Raw genomic sequence first — 7,230 nt, forward strand, 5'->3', positions numbered from 1 at the left:
CTCGCCAGACAGACAGAGACAGAGAGACAGAAAGCGAGAAATCACCCCCCCCAGGGGGGATGGCCACTCTGCAATCTCTTCTCCTCCATTCTCCTCTTGAGATCTTGGGCATGCAGGCACACGTATCTGGCGTGAGTTTTAAGCCACCGGGTCTGGGACGCGAACCGCAGTCGACTACATGGGAGTCCAGCGACATAGCTATTACACCAACTGCTGGTCCCCATTTTGTATTATTAATTATATGGTCTACATATTCTACTGAAGACAATTATAAGGGATAATTTTTATGTATATATATCTATATATATAGGTATATATAGATATATATAGATATATTCCACACGGTTTAGAAAACTTTATATTCCTAGGTGATGCCACAATATCTTACAAGTATAATAAGAATTTGCTGCCAAAACAGAGTCCTTTCTATTTCATAGTTAATATTTTCTTTTCTTGTTTATAATAAATTTACTATACATTTATATCCTGGCTAGTTGCTTTCTAAAACACACCTGCATCTTCACTCTTTTTAAATTAATAGGAATGGTATGAACTTTAACTGAAGGGCAATAGAGAAAAGTGATGAATCAGTGTTATAGATATGTTCTAAGAGCAAGCTGATGTTCTTCACTCTTTCTACTAATTTGAAAGCAGTTGGATGGCTTAATGACCAGAACACATCTCTCTAACTTCCTCTGCAGCCAGCCAAACCAGTCAGAAAAAAACTCAGTAAAAGGCTCTTAAAAGGCTCACAGGATCAGGTCAAGTCCCACTGAATACTCCCCCTAACTTAATGCTGACTTACTTGGGACCTTAGTTGTATCTACAAAATCCCTTCACCGCAGTACATAGGTTAGTGTTGGACTGAGAACTGGAAGAAGGTGGAACATTCAAGGGCTGAAAATCTTTGAGGACTAGAAATGAGAAAAATTGTTAATATAAAAAAATACACAAGGTATTTTCATTTCAATGTTCCTAGTATTACGTGTTTAACATCCATACATTTTGTTTTCTATAAAAGCTGAGTTCGAGAAGTCAAATATGTGTTACGTGGTGCTTAAGAATGTAATGCATTAAGCAGCTGGGAATAAGACTTGAAGTATTTCATTTTCTACTAATGCCTGAAGCATTTTATGTTTCAGCAAGGCTAGTCTTCTGTATCTCAAACAAATGGTATTAAGGAAAACTTTGGTTTCTTCTAAGTTATAAAAAATTCTTAGAAACACATCTAAAAACATTTAATTTACATACGTAATAATACTTTACTTTCACACTTAGATGTAAGCCTTATTATAAAAAGATACTTGTGTTTTTAAACTCAATAGACTCCAAGGTAAGACTTCTAAAACTTGCCAGTTTTATAAGTAACAGACTTATTTCTATAAGTGAAAAATACCAAGATAACCAATAATCTGAAAATTAAGTACTTTAGGGACCAGCAGTTAGCGTAATGGCTATGTCGCTGGACTCCCATGTAGTTGACTGTGGTTCGAGTCCTGGACCAGGTGGCTTAAACTCACACCGGGCGTGTGTGTGTGCGTGCCCAAGATCCTGAGAGGAGTGGAGGAGAAGGGATTGCGGCATGGCCATCCCCCCTGGGGGGTGATTTCTTGCTTTTTATCTCTCTGTCTCTCTCTGTCTGTCTGGCGAGCGTACGTGCCCTATAGTAAAAACCTTTTCAAAAAAAAGAAAAAAAAATTAAGTACTTTATTCAGTCTTCTACTATCTGGACAAGAGTGCTTGAATTAAACTTTTTTTTTTAAAGAATTATTTAATTAATTAATTCATTCATTTTTAAGATTTATTTCTTTAATTTTATTTATCCACTTATTTTATTTGACCAGAGAGAGACAGAGAGAGAGAGGAAAAGTGAGTAAGCAAGCCACCAGGTCCATGACTCAAACCATGGTCAGTCATGTGGGAGTGTCCAGCGTCTGAACCACCACGCCACCTGCTGCTCCCACTATTTTATTTATTTATTTATTTATTTATTTATTTACAAGAGTGCTTGAATTAAACTTCCTTTTTTTTTTTTTTTTAAAGATTTATTTACTTATTTAGACAGACAGATGGGGAGGGAGGGGGAAGGGAGGGGAGGAGGGAGAGAGAAAGTGAGAAAGCAAGCCACTAGGTCTGGGACTCAAACCGCTGCTGGTCATGTGGGAGTCCAGTGCCCTTAACCACCATGACTACTGCTGGCCCAGAATTAAACTTCTAATTCTAGTTCTTTAAAATGCAGCTATTATATATGTACACCATTATTTCATCTCAGCTCAAATGTTCTTAATCCGGCCAATTCCATGTCCAGTGTCTATGTCCTCTGGGCGATTATGATTGTCCAGGGTATGGGGGCAGACATCTACATGAGTAGGTGGAGGACATCCCGTGGCTTAAGCCATGTATTGTTCCTCTGAGATGCTCAGTCAGACATGCACTGGCCTGAGTCAACATTAGGAATAAAATGGAAGAATTTTAGGCAGAAGAATGATTACATCTGCCGTGAACGTGTGAGAAAGAAAGAAATCAGCTGTTTTTATCATGTTTCACGTTATTAACTCATATTGTCTAGGTGGACAGAGTCATCACCTTGAGGACTGAGACTAAATCACAGAAGGTTTACTTAAAGCTAATTTTATTCATTACAGAGAGCATGTTTATGTGCATAAGAGAGAGACAGGTGGCATCCCTGACAAGGTTTCATACCATAATCCCCTTACTCCAGCCTCTAGCTCTTTAGGATCTTGGGTGCCCCTGTGAGCACCTGGCATGGTTCAGGTTGACTGGAGAGCTGAACCCATGGTTGACCATGTGGCTTCTAGCCCTGGATTTGGGTACACTACTACCTGTGCCATCAGGCAGGGCCCTAGAAAAGTCTTTGAGGAATTTTTCCTCATTTTTCATCCTTTCCCCTAGGAGATATGTGGTCATAAAGGAAAAGACCAGATTGCTCCTTCACCCCAGAACTAAGAAAGAAAAGAGAGCTGTTTTCTCCCTTATGTTATCAGCTTTCAAAGAAATATCCAAAGGCATTTTAAAGAGGAAAAGGGAATCCATAGATCAGAAGGGATTTACACTGGCTCTGAGTATTCTCTGGAAGGTATTTCTGCCCTAGGCCTCTTCTATTGGGTTGTTGGAAAAGTCATGATGTATTTCTCTATGTTTTTCTATGCAAAAATGTGTCATGATTTTTCTGATGACCCAAAAGTCCTTCCTTTCACTGGAGCAAGAACTGGTTTCTGGGGGTTGTGTGACTCTTAGAGCCAAATGGCTTCAGGTGATGAGTTCTGGATGTGGCCAGCCGAGTGAGTGACAAATACAGACAACATCAATGTTGGGAAGTAGATCAGGGTTAGGGCGCTGGGTGAAACCTAGAGGGACAAAAAGGCTCAGGACAGAGCGGTGAGGTGAGATTGATGGTCGGGACTCGAAGGAATGAAAGCAGATAACTAGGATGTTAGACAACTAGGCCTGGAACTCACTGCAAGGATTTTCCCCTTGATTTAATGGGGTATTTCTGTTATATACTTGAATACTGTCTCTCTGCATAAGAGAACCTTATAAACGAATGCCATGACTTCAGGATTCGTTTTCAGGGATTCTCTATCCTTTTGCTTCTCAATAAACTCTCTGTACTCAAGCTCTTTTCTTTGCTTTGCTTTTTAGGCAAACCCAAACTAAAGAGATAATAAGACAATTTCACTATGTCGTCTGACATTCATTTATCAGAGTTTAAGGATTATTACCTTGTTAGGTTGACGAGGTCACTTGTTGGTCTTAGGTAGATGGTTGTTTAAGCTGCCTAGTCCTAGAAATAAGCTCACATACAGGGCAGCAGGAAGGCTGAGACTGAGGGGAAAAAATCTTATTCTAAAATTCTGAAGCATCTTGGCTAGAGGAGAAGGCTTATGGCAACTGCTTGAGAAATTGATATCTCTTTGTCAGTCTGCCTTCATTCTTTTCCTTGCTGAAAACTTGGGCTCAGAAAGCTTCTAGATTCTCTCACGTGGCTAGGCCATGGCAGATCTGCCCACCCTGGACCTAATGTTGCCTCAGATAGGCCTGAGTCCAGAAGTGAATGTGGTTAAAATCTAGGGTTTGCAAAGTATAGCCTGTTGCCTTAATGCGGCCCAATACCTTTCTTTTCCTGTCAATAAAGTTTTACTGGAACATAGCCATACTCATTCATTTATATATTGTCTATATATTCTTTCAAGCTACGGTGGCAGAGTTGATGAGTTCCTATGGAGATTGTATCACCTGCAAAGGTAAGAATACTTATTGGGTCATCAGGAAAGTCATGATGTATTTTTCTATGCAAAAATGTGTCATAACTTTCCCAGTGACCCAATATTATCTTGTAACTAAAAAGTTCTCTGAGGGCTGGTCCTGTAGTACAGTGGTTAAGCAATGTATACAGGGAGCCAGATCCCACTTAGCTAACCACAGTTCAAGTCCCAGCCCAGTGGCTTAAAAAACATGCTGGCACATGGGTCTGCATGCCACAAATCTTGATAGGATGGATAAATGGAAGAAAAAGGATTGTGGCATGATCATGCCTTGTTGGGGAGGTGATTCCTCTCTCTGAGCATACATACTCTCTGGCAATAAAAATAGAAGTTTGCCAAATCCTTGATTAGATTCAAATGGGAAATCTGGAGAGGATCTGTCAGAGATTAAGCTCACTCGGTAGAGCAGAAATCAGAGAGGTACTTGGTGCTACAGCTTAGGTGGCTTAAACAAGGACACATGGATTACCAGTGCTGGTGCTAGTGATGACCAACTTCTGGTCACCAGTTTCCAATTTATTCAGAGGTATCAGACCTGGTAAGAGGGCACCAAAACAAAGCCTCTGGAATATAAGAAGACCAGCTCCTCCTGACCATCTATCCCAGAATAGGTCAACATCTCTCAAAAAAATCTTAAAGGAATTCTTTGGGAGGCTTATGAACTTATTAGCAGAGAATCTGGGAAAAATAATCACCTTTCACTAAGCTTTGGTATTCTACACACCCTCATAAAGATTGTCTGCAGCTCCATTAGATGTCCCTGTACGCTATTCTACCTGCTCCATATTTCAGGCCCCATTGGTCTAAGGAGAAAAATGCCCAGTTTCTGGGCGTGAGCTGTGCCTAATGGAGAACATGAGGTCATACTAAAGGGATTTCTCAATCTCAGACCAGAACCTGTGTCTTATTCCACACCACACCAAAGTTTCCCTCACTTGATCCCTCCCTTTATCAATGAGTTAAGGTGGCCCTCTGTTCCTGAAGAAGAGCCCATCACATCTTTAGTTCCCTCTTACAAACAATGTATATTCAAGACTGGTTTCAGGATTAGGAAATGGTCTCACTAATTGCTATAACTTTCTATGGTCTTAGGAAAAACTATGCACCTAATTGAGACCCAAAGGTTTGTTTTAGAGGGTTGCCTTTCCTTTCCTAGGGTCATAGGAAGATCAGGCTACAACTCCATTTTGACCTCACTCTGTGCATATGCGGGTAATTCTGTACCTGAGACAAAGTGCATTCCTACAACCTGCAGAGAGAGGATACTTAGAACACACATGCTGTCTCTCTGGAACACTGTCAGTGGGCCAGCCTTAGGCTGACATACATGTCCTTACACTAATGCTGTTTCTGTATGATATTCCTTTTCTGCAATAAACTAGATTTGTCAGTAATGCCAATTTGGATACTGTGTCTTCTTCAGCAATCGAACCCTAACTGACTGCCTCCACTAGTGCAGGTATGAATAGTGGTGTGGTTACCACTGCATTAAACAAATGCATTAAACCAGTTCAGACTTGCTAACATAACCACACAGAAGGCAGGCATGGCCCCCAGGAAAAGCACATTGCTGAATGGCACTGACTGAGCCTGTCTACATGTCCTAATTTTGCCTTTTATTGGGCTCAGGGATGCTTGCCTAGGTCTGACCCAATTCTACATCTGTTATATCATTTGTTATAGAGTGACTTAATTACAGTGGGACTCAGGAAGATGCTCCAAGTCCTCAGGAAAAAAACAGCATAATACATATTTTTTGGTTTCACAGATGGAAGAACAAATTACCTGGTTGGCTTACTAGCTTGAAAGTGACAGAGCCATGGTTTCAATGCAGAACTGTCAGACAAAAAGCCTAGGCTTTGTCAAATTCCACTAAGTAACTTAATAATTCTTGGCGAATCCACTAGGCCATATATTTCCTATTTTTAAGTTTAATTTTATATTTGAATTTTTATTATTTATTATTATTTTAATTTATTTAGTTACTTAGTTATAGAATGCATAATCTCACCAGAGGGAGGGAGGAAAGAAGGGAGGGAGGGGAAGAGAAAGGGAGAGGGAGAGGGAGGGAAGGAGGAAGGGAGAGAAAGTGAGAAATCACTCCCCAAGGGGAGATGGCCATGCCATAATCCCTTCTCTTCCATTCTCCTCTCAGGATTATAGACACACATAGACATGTGCCTGGTATGCTTTTCAAGCCACCAGCTCTGGGACTCGAACCATTCATCTGGCCATGTGGGATCCAGCTGACTTAACCACCATGCCACCTGCTGGCCCTATTAATATTTTTAATTCAGGGTTTCACCATGTTATAATCTTCCTGCCTCAGCCTCCCCATCTCTGAGATTACTGATGAATGCCATAATACTTGTCCTTTAGGTTGGTCCAGGAATCAAACTGGGGCCTCCCATGTGGTTCCAGCCAGCACAGCATAGTGTCTTAGTAGCTGGTACTACCACTGTGTGGGATATGGCTCCCAATGCACACTGCTTACTCACCATGCTACAGGGCTTATATGACCTTACCAGACATAACGTGCTTTTAACTTTAGACTTATTAGCCTCTAGACTATATTTCTTATGTTTATAATATACTCTGGTTTTGGTTATTTTATAATAGCAGTCCAAAAAGATTAAGAAAGCTAGGCCTATTTTATTTATTTTTAATTTATTAAAATTTTTTTAATTGCCAGAGAGTGTTTGCCCTTCCAAGAGAGAGAGGTAGATAGCACCCTTTAGAGGGCCATGGTAACACTGCAATCTCTTCTCCTTCATTTCTCATCCAGTTGGGATTTAATCATGTGTACACATGCTCCTGATGTGTTTTTCAAGATGCTGGGTGTGGGGGGAACCAGCAGTTAGCGTAATGCCTATGTCACTGGACTCCCATGTAGTCGACTGCGGTTCGCGTCCCGGACCCGGTGGCTTAAAACTCACGCCAGGCG

This window comes from Tupaia chinensis, unplaced genomic scaffold (genome assembly GCF_000334495.1).
Source record: "Tupaia chinensis unplaced genomic scaffold, TupChi_1.0 Scaffold000276_2, whole genome shotgun sequence".
Classification (NCBI taxonomy): Eukaryota; Metazoa; Chordata; class Mammalia; order Scandentia; family Tupaiidae; genus Tupaia; species Tupaia belangeri.